The sequence below is a fragment of the Sander lucioperca genome, chromosome 5 (assembly GCF_008315115.2).
Source record: "Sander lucioperca isolate FBNREF2018 chromosome 5, SLUC_FBN_1.2, whole genome shotgun sequence".
Classification (NCBI taxonomy): Eukaryota; Metazoa; Chordata; class Actinopteri; order Perciformes; family Percidae; genus Sander; species Sander lucioperca.
The window spans coordinates 7,214,502-7,232,077 of record NC_050177.1 but is presented as its reverse complement, the minus strand read 5'-3'; the positions used below and the strand labels follow the sequence as shown (position 1 = coordinate 7,232,077).

Genomic DNA, 17,576 nt, shown 5'->3' with positions numbered 1-17,576 from the left:
TTTTTCGTCCCTTTAGTGGAGCATAAGCTTCAGTGGACGTTTAAGTTACACCCTTTATGTGCGTCATGAATACTTCACTAAGCCTTTTTCCATTGCACTTTGATGCATTTTGTTTTTATAGATCCTTTCCACCTCAACCAAGCGTAAAAACAATTTTGTGACTTTTTCAGACAGGTTTTTATGCACAAATTTCAGTGTAAATGACAGGGGCACAAGTGTCTATATTTACATTATTTTTGATTTATTAACATGTTTAATAATGAAGTGTTATTTTGTTGAAAGGGCATTAAATGCCCTGCAGGATTTAGCATGAGGTTGGAAAGAGAAGTAGTACTAATATTACTTGTAGATGTAACTAATGCATAGCTGATAAAGATCCAAACACTGTCTAATAATGGTGTAACTGGCGTGCGTTACACAGATTCCACTCTTGTTCAGAATAGTTAATAATAACCTTAATAGACCGACATCTATATTGTTTTATTATCACTATTATTGAAGAAAACATGCATTTGACATTAAACAGCATTAAATATTATTTACCATCTGCTGCTGCTACCTGTATACCTGGCCTTGGGATGGTGTAAACTGCTATGTGTTTCCTCAAATAAATCAGAGTTCTGTTCCAATTCAGAGTCTGCGTCCTTCAAATTTCAAGACTGATTTGGTCGACAAGGCAGTTTTCCTACAGCCAGGGGCAGTTCTACATTGAATTACACCCAGGGCGAGACCCCCTTCGAACATGGTTCACCTCAAGTATGACCTGATCAACTTTAACTTTGAAAAGCTCCTCTCTGCTTGAGCCACAGTGACTGAGAGCAGTCCAAAAGTTGGGGTAGATCTCCGATAGATCCTTATCATCCCCCCTTGTCCGGACCGTTCCATTTGGGAGACCAAGCAACATAGGCGCCAATTTCTTTTCCTCCGTGGGTGCTCACGGGCGCACGCCCTTTAAAAAAAAGTAGTCAAAAAATGTTTGCATTTCAGACGGCCGACATGAACACACACGCTTATCAACTCGATAATAAAGCCGTAAAGTAGGCTATATCTTTCAACTCAGGATAGGTTTGGAGATGAAGAGTTTAACTGACACATAACCGCGATCAGCTTCGTGGGTGCTCAGTATTAGCGGAGCACCAACGGTATCGGCGCCTATGCCCAGCAACCCGTTCGACCCAGAGGTGAACTGTCCCTCGCTCCCCCCTCCCCTTCCCCCCTTCTCACACAGCTTCTCTGTGCAGTGTGTGCACGGCACCTTCTCAGCAAGCAGGGGCGCCAATTTGCCATTTCCCCACATGGTGAAATGATAGAAAACAGCTTTTTTTTTAAGTGCTCGTGCCACCCCCCCATGTGTCATGAAAAATGCCGCCCCGGTTCACCCGTGCCAAAAACGCCACTGCCTACAGTGTCTCTACCCTGTGCAAGTAATGTGGTCTTTAGTCAAGATCTGGAGGACACAATCAGTTTGTCATTAGTCGCCTTCAATAACCCAAAATCCATAATGCACATGTTTGTTTAAAGTGTTGTCCACCCAAAAATCCAACCTTTTAGTATCAAATAACCACTCTCTGCAGATTTAAAAGGCTGACACAAAGAACAGCAGCTGTGGTTAACTTGAATGGTGATGGTTTCATAAAGTTTTCACTTTCAAAAACATCCAAAGAAACCTTGCAAACCACTCCTGCAGAGTAATCTCGAAGTCCCTAGTGTGTGCTCTGTATATTCAAAACAGCCATGGATTTGCTTAAATTAGGCTAAATACATAGAAATTACACAAAATCACCAAAGGTAGGGATTGAACCTGGTATTATATATTAATTCATAATGGGTTTATGAGTAGCTAGTGCAACCCACACCCAATTACTTAGACAAACTAAAATAAATTACTGAAACAGAAGCTATTCATGCTTAAACACATGTCCATCATTGTAGATAAAAGTACAAATAACATGGAAATAGCCTCAATAAAATAGAATGCAATGCAGCTACATAATACAAGACCACACTTGTATTTCAGATTTTTTTTTTTTAAATGGGTGACAAGTTTTTATTTTAAATTCCTAAATATTTGCCTTTTTTCTTTATGTGTTCAACTCAACAGTCTGATTCTTCAACCATAGCCTTGAAGGCAGCATACTGCTCACTTGTCTGGTTCACATTTTCACAGATTTATACAGAACACTGTCAGCTCAGCATTCAATGTGAAGAGCAGAACGTACCAAATTGTGCCAGACCATGCAAAGCTTTATAGGCCAAAACAAGAACTTTACATTTTATCCTGAACTTGATCGGAAGCCAGTGTAATGAGTATAAAATTGGAGTGATGTGCGACATCCTGCTGGACCTGGTCAACAGCCTAGCAGCAGAGTTCTGGACTAGTTGTAGATGGTCCTGGGAGGACTTGCTAAGACAAGTGAAAATGGAGTTGCAGTAATCAAGCCGGGATGATACAAATCCATGAATGATCATCTCAAGCTCAGAATGCGAAACAACAGCTCTAAGTTTGGCAATGTTTCTTAATTGAAAGAAACATGTGCGGGTCAGTGATTTGATATGATGATCAAAATGCATGTTATTATCAAATATAATACCAAGATTTCTCAGTTTGGACTGTACAGCTGAATAAAGGGACCCCAAGAGCTGAGTAACCTTGGAAGCTGTAGTGTCCGGAGCAACAATAAGGACTTCGGTCTTATCTTCATTGAGCTGTAGGAAGTTGTTTGACAGCCAATCCTGGATGGATGGAACATTTGAGCAGTTCCAACACTTTGTCAGTCTCATCAGGGTTAAAAGAGACATATAGCTGGATGTCATCAGCATATAAGTGATAGCGGCTATCTCCAAATTGGCTAATTATATGTCCCAGGGGAAGCATATACAAAGCAAATAAAATTGGACCTAACACAGAACCCTGAGGCACCCCACAGGAAAGGGCAGCATTTTCTGAACAATATGGACCAAGTGACACAGAAAAACTTCTATCTGAAAGATAAGAGGTGAAGCAATCCAGGGCGATCCCTGAGATACCAACCCAGTGCTTAAGTCTGTCATTCAAGATGTTATGATCCACCGTATCAAAAGCTGCGCATAGGTCCAGAAGCACCAAAACCGAGCATTCACCCTTGTCAGAGGACATTAATAAATCGCTGGACACTCTAAGAAGAGCAGTTTCGGTTGAGTGTTCCTGAGGGAAGCCAGATTGAAATTTGTCTAAAATATTGTGTCTATTCAAGACAGCAGTGAGCTGTTTAGCAACATTTATTTCTAACATTTTGGAAATAAAAGGCATCTTGGAAATGGGCCAATAATTTGCAGGAATTGATGTATCCAGGTTGGTTTTCTTTAGTAGTGGCTGAACAACTGCATGTTTAAAATATGAAAGGACACAACCAGATTGCAGAGAGCTGTTGAGTATAGAGAGAACCCAAGTACTCACAGACCCAAGAACATTTTTAAAAAAGGAAGTTGGTATAATATCTACTGGGCTCGAGGAAGATTTCATACTGCTAACCAGATCAGTGAGTTATTAAGCGAAATCGGAGCACAACAGTTCGAGATTGGAGGCTGGGTCAAGTGAACCGAATAGGGAGTAGAAGAGGGGATAATGCCATTTCTGACATCAATAATTTTATTTACAAAGAAATAGAGAAAGTCATTGCAGTCCTTATTTGAAAACACCTGCACTTCAGGAGGAGCAGGATTGACAATATTGTTGATGGTTTGAAAAAGGACTTTAGGGTTACGTTCACTGGAAGAAATGAGGTTAGCAAAGTAAGATGTCCTCGCCTCCTTAACCATGTTGTTGTATTCAGTCAAGAGGTCTTTGTAATACTGCCGGTGAACATGAAGCTTGGAGGATTTCCACTGTCGTTCCGCCCTCCGACATGATACCGGAAACAGCGAATGACGTCATTTAGCCATGGGGAAGAGTTGACGGAGGAAACGCGACGCATTTTACTTGGAGCCACTTCATCCAAAATTGATAAGCAATATGTGTTAAATGAGTGGACCAGACAATTCATATCAGCATGAGAAGGCAGCACTGCACTTTGGTCAAAAGCTGCAGAAAACTTCTCAACTGAGAAGTGATTTAAAATGCGAGAACATCTTACATGTTTACTGGGCAGTAAATCTAAAGGAAAAGACAGTTTGAAGAAAACACAGTCATGGTCAGTAATATGCAGCTCCTCAGAGCAAACCGAGTCAAGATTAAGACCAAGAGTAAAAACAAGGTCCAAAGTATGACCGCTGACGTGTGTGGGACCAGACACATGTTGGATAAAATTAAAAGACTCAGTCACATTAAGAAAATCAGCAGCAAAAGTGCAAGACATGTCATTGACGTGAATATTAAAGTCTCCGACCATAACCACTTTATCCAACCTAATAATAGAAGATAAAAAAAACACTGTTTTAACCAGGAGGTCGTAGATTAAAATACAATAAAACGGATTAGAACGACCAACTTTGGTTACCTGCAGTTCAAATGAGGAAAAAACCCCAGTGGGTACTGTCCGACTTTGAAAGCCGTTTTTATACACAACCGCCACCCCGACCTGAGGACCTGGGAGTACTGGTGAAACAACAGTTTGGTGGACAAAGTTCAATTAGCGGGCCGTATTCCAAGTTTCTCTGCCAAATCTCCGTCAGGAACAAGAAATCAAGGCATTTATCAATAAATAAATCATTCAGAATAAAAGACTTGTTAGTGATGGAACGAGCATTTATCAGTGCCATCCTGAGAGGCGCAGACCCACTGCTAGGCACAGCAGAGGTCCGGGCCAGGGGACGCAGATACCTGGAAACTGATCCCCCTGAACGTTTTCCCGGGGGGGACAGTCTAACTGTTAAAATAGTCTGTATGGGAGAATAGAGCATAGAATGTGTAATTACCAATGCTGGGCTGTAGGGGGGGTTAACACTATTAACATTGTCCTGAGAGAAAGAAGTGTTAGTGAAAGAAGAACACTCTGCGGAGGGAATGTGAGATGTAAACAGTCAATCACATGGGGCGGCCTGTATTGTGTGCTGTATGTTAGCCGCTAGCATTGAGCTACCCAGCTTGTTTGGGTGGACACCATCGTTCCTGTATAATCTGAAGTTATGGGCACAACAGGTGGACTGGAGCCAGGTGTTTAGGCTCAGTAGTCGGCTGAAGGGCTCTGCGCCGCGGGAGACCGTTGGCTGGGGACCACTGATAAACACAGATTTCCTGCAGCGCTGTAAAAGGCTAAAAAGGTCGATAAAATCATTTTTTGTCAGCTCAGATTTCCGACGTGCCGTATCGTTGTTGCCCACATGGATTATCACCCAAGTTATGGAGGAGGAGAGAGACTGCAGTAGACCAGGCAGTTTGTCCAGGAGGACTGGGACTGTTGCTCCCAGAAAACAGCATGTTATGGCATTGAAAAAGCGTATGTTCCTGGTGATGCTATCGCCCACTATCAGAGTTGTGGGGGCGAAAAGGGGATGAGGAAAGTGAGAGCGGGCGGCTCCTGGCAGGAGCCACCTACATCGGTACCGGGTGGAGGATTACCTGCAAGGTCCGGTCGAGGAAGCCCCCCAGAGTGACGAAGCACGGCCTCTTTAAAGTGCCCATATTATGAAAAAATCACTTTTTCTGGGATTTAGGGTGTTCTTTTGTGTCTCTGGTGCTTCCACACACATACAAACTTTGAAAAAAATCCATCCATGCTGTTTAGAGTGAGATACGGTTTCTGAATGTGTCCTGCCTTCAGTCTCTGGGTGAGCTGTTAAAAATCGGCACGGCTTGTGACATCACAAGCCGAAACGAGCAGGCTAACCGCAACCATTAGCTCGTAGCGTTAGCGTTAGCATGCTAACGCTAATGCTAACGCTAGCATGCTAACGCTAGCATGCTACCTCGTTCTCAATAGCAAAGCACTGCTAGAACACACACAAGTTCACCATAATCTACAAAAGAACTACTTCCATGTGCGCCCTCATTTAGAAGTCTCCCAGCTAATCCTGCCTTGTAACTGACTGAAGTTGTAGAAACAGCCTTTCTTTTACTGTCTGTGGAGCTAGCTAGCTGACATGATCTACATCTGAGCTACTGGGCATGTGCAAGTGCAATCAAAGATAGTACAGAAGAAGAAGAAAAGAGGTCTCACTCTGTAGCTAAAACAGAGACCAGCTGAAAAGAGGAGCTGCAGCAGTGAGAGAGAGCACTGCAGTACAACAAAAATATGGTGTTTTTTGAAAATTAAACCATGTAAACCTATTCTGGTACAACCTTAAAATACAATATGAACCTGAAAATGAGCATAATATGGCTGCTTTAAGAAGAGTCAGGAGAGGTGGAGAGATGGTCCCGTCAGAGCCCCTCTTGCGACTGCAGACCACCACGTCCACCCAAGTTGACTCATGATGTCGAGTAGAGCAGGAGGAGGGCCGCTGACAAGCGACAGGGTCCCATGCCACCGTGTCCTGCAGGACTGAGTCGAGCAAAGCCAGCTTCTGAGACTGTCCACATGCCAGATCGATGTAATTGGACAGCAAAGAGTCCTTCTTCCGAAGTTCCTCGGACAGCTGTTAGATGTCTTCTTTAAGGTTGGTTATTTGTTTGTTTGCCTTAATTAGCAGTATACTGTCGTAGTTAAAACCGATGCAGCTCTCATAGGCCAGCGTGGATAGAGTGGTAGTGGTAGCAGTAGCCATTTTAGCAGGCTGATGCTGGATCCCGGGACTTGTGGCAGCTATATACGCATATAAACACACACATACACACACACACACACACACACACACACACACACACACACACACACACACACATGCAGTGCGTTTCACTATCTTTGTGGGGACCCATCATTGACATAATGCTTCCCCTTACCCTAACCTTAAAGGAGAATTCCGGCCAATTTTTACGTTAATCTTGATCGCTATAGCTACGCGAGTACTTTCGATAGAAAAAAACCCGACCCGAATCAGTGCAGGCAACACAGAGAAGCTGCAGTTACGTGTACAAGTGTCCCCTGAGCTAAAACGGCAGTTGTCTGGGCAAGTATTAGAGTGCCTTTGTGACTCTTAACAGACACAAAATGCAATTAATATGTCTGTGCCACATGAACAGGGCCCTTACATTTCAACAAGATGCGTTTTGAACTCAGACATTGTTTAAATTCACCTACCCTGGTCCCTGTCTTGATTCCGCTGGTAGCTAGCTTGCCCTGCTAGCTGATAGCCGTTAGCTGCTAGCAGCCGTCCGGTGAGTGTATTCAGACAGGCTTCTGTGATAATCATCCCAATAACAATCCATGGAGCGGTGGTGGTGTGGCTATGTCCTCCAGAGGACAGGTCATGTCACGTCTTGAAGTTTATTCCCCCCTAAAAAAAACAGTAGTGATGTAGCAGCTGCTAGCTGCCCTCCGGTGAGTGTATTCAGCCAGACTTCTGTGATAATCATCCCAATAACAATCCATGGAGCGGCGGTGGTGTGGCTATATCCTCCAGTTACTGAAGGCTAGCTTTAGCTTGCGCTTGGAGCAGCAAGTTCATCTGCCTGTTGCCCCTCTGTCTGTCTCATTCTTTCCAACTCTTGTGAGGCTAGTTCTTTGTCTGTATACTCGGGTTCGGAAATAAATAAGGACGACCATCAAACTCAAAAGGCTCTTCCGTGTGTTGTGTATCTGCTATATTCTCCATAGTTACGTTACTCCAAGCTTCTTCCCTTGTAAACAACTCCGCTCTTCACACACTACGCTCCGATCTGCACACTACTGTTTACCTTTTCCTGCTCCAACTGAATTCCCGGGAGACAGCGCGATGCTACAGCTAAGCTTCAGTAATGCTATTACTGTGCAAGCCACAGATATCGTTTATCCCGTTTCCATGTAGTTACATAGTCACTGATATGGTCATAACCACTACAGTGCTCAATTACCTATTTTTGAGGGGGAAATAAACTAAACTTTTCGCTGCGAAGGCATGATCTGTCCTATGCAGGACATCCATCAGACCACCGGGCGCTCGGGGGATTTTTGTCGGCTGTGGGGGGGGACGAAGGCTGTTTGCCTGGCTAAGGGAACTAGCTACCACACAGATCGACACTGACAAGCCTCCTACCTACCAACACCAGATCGATCACACACAAAATGGATGAGCTACAAATACACACGGAACTGCTGCGTGATGATTTTTTACAAAAGCCTGGCTGAACACATTTATCACGGACGGCAGATAGCAGCTAACAGCTAGCAGCTAACAGGCCAAGCTACCCACCGGCAGGATCAAGGGTAGGTGAATTTAAACAATGTCTGAGTTGAAAACGCATCTTGTTGACACGTAAGGGCCCTGTTCATGTGGCACAGACATAGTAATTGCATTTTGTGTCTGTTAAGAGGCACAAAGGCACTCTAAAACTTGCCACGACAACTGCCGTTTTAGCTCAGGGGACGCTTGTACACGTAGCTGCAGCTACTCCGTGTTGCCTGCACTGATTTGGGTCGGGTTTTTTTCTATCGAAAGTACTCGCGTAGCTATAGTGATCAAGATTAACGTAAAAATTGCCTAACCATAACCTAATTATATCCCTAATCCTACAAGTATACTGTATTCCCGGTTTTTGGACCCCACACACACACACACACACACACACACACACACACACACACACACACACACACACACACACACACACACACACACATATTAAGGAATCAGCCAGCCAGTCAACAGCAGAAATAAAAAACAGCATGGAGTTGTTTTTCACTTTTCATATATCAGTGCTGACGAGCCCACCAGGCAACCGCCCACTGTTCCAGTTGGCCAGTGAGCCCCTGGTGCCTGATTTAGCCATGGCTACATTACAACTGCTGTTTTTTGTCATAAATATAGATGACAAAAATAACACTTCCTATGGTTCATTCTTCTATCTGCTTTCTGAACTCTCACTATTTGTCAAATAATGCAGTTTCAATGTGGCTCATTCGACCGAGACACCCAGCTCTCTGCTCAATCCTGACCTGCACGCATGCTTATCATCTCATCTGCCTGACTTCACTTAACTACGTAACATGAAGAGCAAATACGTCTCTCACCCATTTACTAAAGTATTGTAGGCCTACATAAATACATCAATTTAATGCTACTTTATTCTTCTAACATGCTGCAGTTACTAGTTACTTTTCAATTTAAGATTTTAGATAAAACAAAAACTATGATATGTTAAATAAAATAGAATGCATTGGTTTGTGACGCAAAAAAAAGTATGCGTAGATGAGGCCGCTTTCCCATCTCTGTTTCCTAAAAATGACATTCCCATACAACAAAACTGCATTCTCAATTACATTTTGAGGGAAAAGTTGTTCCAGCAACAAAACTACATACACAAGTTAGGTGACTGCAAACAAGTCAACTTTGACTTTTGGTTTAACACAGGAGACAAACAGCGGTCTCTTGGGTGTTTGTTTGACCCATCAATCCACACCAGCATCCTCCTGATAAGGACTTTGATAAGAAACATATTTGTGATACGTCAAAGACAAACATAATTTGGGACAAAATATGTTTCTCTTGAAACGTAATTTAAAATCAACCTGATATCACAGAATTCCGTGAAATGAACATGGCCCCTTAACTCAAAGTCACGGAATCGCAAAAAATTCCGTGATGGGCCCACGGAAGAATTCCGTGAAATGAACACATGTGTGCTGTGTGTATTACCTGACTTTAAAATGGCTGTGGCTTCTCTTGCTGTGATAATAACCTTTGCAGAGAGCTGCTGCTGAGAAGGAGGCAAGGAGGGATAGATAGAAGGAGAGAAGAGGTGTAGAGGAAACTGGGGAAGGTCAGGAGGGAGTGGAGGTGACCTGATTCACACAGACACGCACATACACACACTCACAGGAGCATTCACACCAACTATAATCCATCACTGCATTACTCGTCATTCCTGGACCTGCCATAATGACCCAGAGCCGTCTGTTTTGGTAGAAGCCAGAGGTGAGTCCTGGGGTAGGAACAGACACACACATGGACACACATGCAACCATCCTTGTGGTGCAGAGCAGCACTGCAGGTCCATCTGCTGCTGCACTGGCTCTAGTAGGAAAGCTAGTAAAGGGCATGGGCAGCCTGCTGATGATTACAGGTTTATACTTAAGTCCAAAACTTTACCTCCAACCAATCTGCAGGCATGACTCCAGTGAACAACCCTTGCAATTTCAGCAGCTTATTATTATTATTCAGTTTATTTGTCAGGGATCGTGCATATAAACAAACATTATGGTGAAGATGTCAGCCATGACCTATGGCTATAATCCCGACTATGTGAACACATTCTCACCCCCAGCGCGTCAAAAAGCGACGCTTGGTCAGGTGCCTTTGGTGTTGAGTTTCAGTGACACACAGGACAAAAACGGGACACGAACCCCGGTGAAAGTCCTGTGTTGTTTGACCCATCCACCACCCCAACCAACCAAAGGATTTTCGTACTACTTGCTACTGTTGTCGCTCTTAATACTACATCATGTTACACCGCCGCGGGTGAGCTGCTGCCATGCCTGGTGCGTTCGATGAGAGCCACTGACCAAGCGTCAGTTTTTTACGAGTTGGGACATCAGAGTCTACATCAGAGGGCGCAACGAGAAAAGCGTGGATGAATTGAACACTGACTGCGATTTCTCTGCTGGGCATCCTGCTATAGCCAGTTTGCAGGTGTCAGACAGTGATCTGGGTTGCCTCAATGCCTGCGTCTGTTTCCAGCGGGATGACGGAAGCTGTGCATTCACAGAGATTTGGCTGGATCCTGGAGTGCCGGTGCCATTCAACCGGGTGACTCTTTTTCTTGGTGTGTTATTCACACGTAATTTGATGATACCAGGCTGCTGTGTCAGCTTGATACTGCCTGGTTGAGGTCATACTAGACAGCGTCTGTCCATGAAAATCCCAGGAAAATGTGTATTCTTAAAATTGACACCCACTCTAGCAAATCATTTTATATCATAATTAGGGCTGTCAAACGATTACATTTTCTTAATCACGATTAATCGTTGAATTTCTATAGTTAATCGCGATTAATCTCATGTTTTATCACATTATTAAAATTATTTATTATTATTATTATTTTGCATTTCAGAACTGTTACATATTAACAATGGAAAGCAATTCTTACCAGTGTATCTTGATTGGGAATCAAATGAATGCAAAGAAAGTTACTTTATGAACTTGATTTTAAGATTTGTATTTGTTTATTATGTATTTAATCTAGTCACACATTTGAATCTAGAGTCAATATTAGGGTTGGGTATTGTTTGGTTTGGATACCGGTGGTAGAGCGGTACTTTTAAAACGGTACCGGTGCCTTAACGGTGCCTGAACCGATTTTTTTAAGAAAGTTAAAAAAAAGAAGGGTACTAAACAGTTGGCAACATTAAAGAACGGCTTGTTTATTGCTAAGGCCATATCGTCAAAATTAAATGTTTAATAATAATGTAATCACTATAACAATAATTTATTTCACTAGTAAATAGCTGTTGAATGACAAAAACAACCACCAGATGGGAAAACGGCATTTAACAACAACTTTGAATGCACCACGAGGCTGTAAATTACCAGTTTCATTTAACGCACCGTCTGTGTTTTTCCGACAACGGCAGCTGCAGATTGTTACATCCCGGTGTCAGAATCCTCTACAGTCAAATACAGACACACTTTACACCATTTAGCGTTAGCTGTCAGCATTGTAACCGTGTTTAATCCAGCTACTAGCTAGCGGTATGCTAACGTTAGCTGCTGTCGAGTATAGTGTTAACTAGCGTCACTTGCAGCGATGTTTCTGTTGCCTGTAACGTCTGTTTCAGAGCATCAGAGAGAAGTGCAGACATATCAATGGCACCAGAATGAGGCACCGAAATCCGCGTTGCTATTCCTGCAGCAGCAGGATGTGTTACGAGGAAGTACGGCAAAATAGTAGCCTGTTAGGCACGACGCAAAGCCGAGTGAAGTGAAAATAAATTAATAAATGGCGGCATGCGATTAATACGATTATAAAAAAAATTAACGCATTATGCTCGGCCCTTAATCGCATCACGATTAACACGTTAATGCTGACAGCCCTAATCATAATACACTCATCTAAATCATAAAGTGGTGATGCAACACAGAGGTCACAATCCAGTGATCCCAAACGGAGAAAATGCAGATCTACAGTTAAATTGTTGTGTCAGGTGAAATCCCTAGCAGGAAATGCTACGCTCCTATACACAAGCATGGACTACTGATATGACATCATACACTATAGCCCCTAAGTATTAGGATAGTAATATATGTTTTATTAATAAATATTTGAAATATATTTAGCTTTACTTCAGCACAAATGATGAGTCATTATAAAGTTGAAATGCTGATATTTAACTTTGGAGGTGTTTTGAGTCAATTTTGGTAGTGTTGGACTCACAGCAATGTTCAGCCTTGGGTGGTACTGTATGCATATAAAGGGATACCATCTTTACATGAGACATAGATGCAAACACCCACAAACTAAACCTAAGAGTCAGCACTTAGTTTGTGTTGCGTTGGAATTTCAATTTGCTGGAGTACAGTGTGTGTCCTCACACTTTTAGCCTGCACTGTATTTTCTGAGTTGTGAAGTCTGCCTCTAACAAGAATGTTAAGAAACTGGCAGCATGCTTGTGTTTATAATAAGAGGGTGGGTGGACAGTGCATTGATGATTGTATAACTTTTATATCTTTGGTTTCATTATGCTCAGTATGGGATTACACAGTCATTAAAGTAACTACACTCGTGGCCGGGTTGATATAACAGTTTCACCTGTTATATTGATTCTTTAATCTACAGTCTATTTAGCACTTTTATGACAATAAACTGCCAATTAATTTCTGCATTGTCAGTAGACCTCTCTACCTTAAAACAACAGCTTTAGCATCCATAACTGAACAACACACACACACACACACACACACACACACACACACACACACACACACACAATACAACTGGCCCCTGATGCTGTTGTTTCTGTCTGATATTGATGGAATAAATATTTCATGATTCAATCAGGGTCACCCGGAATTCAAGCAAACAGAGAGTTCAAACTTCTATGGACATTAAGGCATTTCTGATGCAAAAATTTAGTTTTATATAAGAAATTGCTTTAAAAAAAATATTGTTTTTGAGAAGTCACATAATGCGGCAAAAAAAAGAAAAGTTGACAAAACTGAAAGTGCAGTTAAAATTAGGTCATATTCTCTGAGTAAACTAGCACAATTTATAGAACTGGCACTCGGTTTTGTGTGGTTACAAATTGTGCAGCCATTTTTTAAATGTTTTTATTATTATAAACCTCCTAGAGAAAAGATGTCAGCCTTAGTGTAGGTTAACTGACTCAGACATACTATCAACTTATGTGCTGGGATCTTTGACAGACTAAGTATGACTTTGAGGTCGCACTGAGGGGATATTAGAAAAGCTGGAGCTGTGCTTCTGTGGTGTAGTGTGTGTTGCTGCTGAGCACTGTGCCCAAAAGGCACATGCACAGTGGAAGGAGGATGGTACAACTGATGGACTGTAACTACTTTACAATTAATAATATATAAGTAGTGCTCCACCGCCCCTAGCCAGCTGCCAACCTACAGTATGCGACTGCCTATCATGTACTGTAAACCACTGACTGTAATGTTTGAACAAGAGGTTAAACTGAATTACAGTAATTGTGCTAATACAATAGTGATTATACCTATACACCACTGAGCTTTGACAATGACTGCAGCAGGCATGTCACACTGCCAAGTGTCCTTAACATGACACTGTGTTGAGCAATTAGTCCATTCAGAAGCAAAAATAAATCATTCACAGTTAACATTTCAGATGTAGAGACAAAAGAAAGGCTAACACACACCATGAAGGAAATAAACTAATGATACATAAGAAACATGAAAATATGATATTTGTCATAGTATTATGCAATATATAATAAATTCAGAATACAATTAATATGGCTTCAATTATAGATTCTCTGTTCTTCCATGGTGGGTTGTGTTTCTTTTCATTTACGTCATTAGCCATGTTTCCATTCAACTGTCATGCGCATTTTAAGAAATGCAAATTAGGCATGTTTCCATCAACTGGTTTAGAGTGAATACAGCTACATTGTACTTTCATCAGAGGTTAACACTTTAGGCTATGCATGGCTGTAATCCGCCAGTAAATAGAGTAGAAGTAGAGTTTGCAAACTGGAAACAAAACAAGTCACCTTGTACATCTACTCTCCCATTTACGAGAGAAAAATGGAGAGAGGTCTTCAGGAATTTGGTTACAATAAATTGGGCGGCTCCCGGAGGCTAACCCGTCACCCAATCCAAAAATGAGCAAAGACATGGAGCGTGCAGAAGCTGAGGCGGGGTAAAGCCTGCAGTCTGTGCTTGCCTCCTCTCTGATAGCAGCCAACATGTCACTCAAAGAGGAATGTCCTTTGTTTCCATACAGCTTTTCTTATTCAATACTATAAAATGCGCCTAAAAATATGTGAATGGAAACACGGCTCTTGGTTCCATTTTCCCCAAGGACTATGCTTGCATTTGTAAAATGCTTAATCTGAACATGCACTGCACTTTCTACATATATCCTACAGTGAATTATCTGTGCAAATTCAAAATGATAATAAAATGTTTCCAGTTTACATAGAATTCAATCATGCACAATGTTGCTCTACACAATGGAGTTTTGCATCATTCGAGGATCTTTTTCACATTTTTTTTTTTAAATACAATTTGGAGTGTTGTAAAATAGGACACACTCAATGTGAAGGACAACAACAACAAATGTGTTCATATCAAACATTGTTTAAAAAGTCTAAGCAGGGTTTTCACAAGGCCCGTTTGTTAGCTGCTTTATGTAGTCAGAGTATCAAAGCAAACTGCTTTTCTTTTATGTGGAAATGTTCTGTCCTCCTAGTGGATCACATAGCAACAGAGTTTGGCCCCAATTAAGCCAGTTTTCAAAGAGTGAAACTGTCCTAAGAGGTAGAGATTTCATGTTTCACCCCTATTCATGGAGGACTAATTATAAAGCTGCCTGAAAAGGCGGACTTGATTGTTCAGTACTGACTGTCTGTCCGATGCACAGTGGGACAGATAGGCTGCTTTTAAAAATATAATGTGGAACATTTTGAACTGCCATTATGCATAAAACAGCCCACTCAGACTGAGAGCTGGAGAGGAGCCCTTTAACATCACAATGCATACAAAGGAACAATGAATATTCTATGGTGAATGTCTTTCTTTGAGTCAGTTATTTTACTCAAAGGAAATATTAAATTCCATAATTTAACAGGTTTACGGCATCTATTACATTAATAGATATTCTGTTGCAAAGCTTCAGAGGTCAAGTTCAGTCCTCTATAATAACTTCCAGTCTCTTGTGGCTAAGTATAGTGTAGTCAAAGCCCGTCTACGGAAAGCCTTTTCACTCCCTATTCAGCCCCATTGTACCAAATTTAGTTGCAGTTCCACCAGAGTTTCACTGGGGGTGATCGCGGTCCAGTGCAAAATGAATGGGACTCTACGTAGATAGACGGCTAAATTTGTCTCTTTCGCCTGATTGCTGTTGAGAAATCTCAAATTTGATTGTAGTTTTTGCAAGTTCAACTGGATTATAGGTTGAAAGTTGAATGACTGAGTACTTATATCCTTTCGATTTCTTACAGGTTGAGTCGCTGTTGCCCATAACACGCTAGCATTCTGCTAATGAATGCTGATTGGTCAGTGAAGGACTGATTACGATCGGAGATCCCGCTTGACGGCATCTGAAGCAGAACCAGAATGTCAGAATATTTCGGCGTGATCTTTAAAACATTAGCAAACCTCTTTCTAGCACGTGTATTGACAGGGAGAGCCTAACCTGTCAGCTGTGTTGTCGATGCCTCGAGAGAACAAAGGAAGTATATGTGTATGACATCATTGATATTTTAAAAGGTTTTTTAGAACAAAAAAGCCACTTTAAAAAAATCTAACACCCAGCAGTGTGTATTTTCTTAGCCTCCCCTTTTGAATGCAACATTCAAATTACTAGACAAAAAATTATATCCTGAGAAAAGTGGATTTTGAGGGGTATAGCTCCATAGAGTCCCATTCATTCTGCACTGGCCTGTGAGTGCCCCAAGTGGAACTCTGGTGGAACTGCAACCAGTTCAGAAACCGGAAGTATCTGTGTGTGAAACTTCTTCCCTTATTAGAAATTCTTTGGTGTAGTCATGAGAAAGAATATCAGACACTGTACAGCCTATGCTATTTTTTGTTATGGTAAATAATTGATCCCAAAAAAAAAAAAATTTAAGCTTGTTTGAGAACAAGCCAAGAATGTTTCATTTTGTAGGGATCACTATTTGAGAGTGTGGCTGACACTGCAGTCTCCAACCTGAATTCACATTGTTCCATATTGTTCCCATATCTGTGCTTACATCCTCAGCCTTGTTCTCTGTTTCTTATCATTTTAATAATGCTCTGGCTGTCTCTCATCAAAATGACAGGGCTTAAGCAGTATGCTGAAATGCATGTTAAATCAAAATGGCTGTTCTAGATTTGAAAGATCGGTTTTGGTTTGTTAAAAAAGAATGATATTGTAAGTCTATAAAAGACATTAACTTTGATATTCTAAAGGGATTAGCACAAGATGCCACAACAGACCTGAAAACAAGCCACATCTTTTTTTTTTTGTATCTATTTTTATATCAATAACATTTCAAAGCATTGCCAAGAGTCCTCTTAAGTCTTTCAGGGGGTGTGAGGCTGGAGGTCTTGTGAAGAGATTCTTTCGTCAGATAAGACAAATAATGATGTGCTGCTCAAAAAGAAAAAAGCATTTTTAAAAGTGTGACACGGAACTGTCAAGCTCACAACAAGGTCTTGAGATTTAAAAAAAATAATCCATCCATCAAATGCAAAGAGGTTTAACTCACAGTTATCCATATGGAAATGCTGTGCAGGAATAGTAACAATGTAACATATACAACATTGTCGTTCTATATTGCTCTGTTGTTGAAATCACTAATGTTGCATTACAATTCAAGACACTCTTTGACTAATTTATTAACTGTGAATCCAACAAAAATCCTTGCTGTCGAAAGAACATAGTCATCTATCATTATTGCATTCTGCTATACTGCAATAAGGTAATCTTCCAGTGTGGTGATTCATTAGATGCTGGGTATGTGCTCTTTTGATGGCTGGCTGATTGATTGCTTTTCTTCTGCAGAGCTGGGAGTTGTCTAACTTTGCCAGCATCTCTTTTTCGTTGGAATTGGCTCGTAGTAGAAAAGAAAAAAAAAAAAATAATAATAAAAACCCAAAGATAAATGTGCAACAGTCTTACATCATTGGGCATTTTCTGGTAATAATGGCTCTGGCGAAACACTTGAAAATAACTGATTTCATCCAACATAGCACAGCACAGTGCAAGGACTTTGCAATTATGAAGGTGTGAACACTTAACTGAATCAGCGCTGCATTCACCAGCGAGTCTTTCTAGCTCCAAACATTTAATTCAATGGCTCACAAATGATCTCCCTCCACAGTAATAAAATACTGAATGGAAA

General features: G+C 41.4%; 1 protein-coding gene and 1 long non-coding RNA gene across 3 annotated transcripts in view; both read right to left on the bottom strand.

The window, feature by feature from the left end:
• LOC116046568 (limbic system associated membrane protein) overlaps positions 1 to 17,576 on the bottom strand; it is a 782,424-nt gene that overhangs the window by 226,983 nt on the left and 537,865 nt on the right. The gene's annotated exons all lie outside the window — the stretch shown is intronic.
• LOC118495121 lies at positions 7,716 to 10,301 on the bottom strand. Its single transcript, XR_004897436.1, has 3 exons — positions 10,291 to 10,301; positions 8,052 to 8,054; positions 7,716 to 7,819 (listed from the first exon to the last, which is right to left on the bottom strand). It is a non-coding gene; the product is annotated as an uncharacterized LOC118495121 (long non-coding RNA).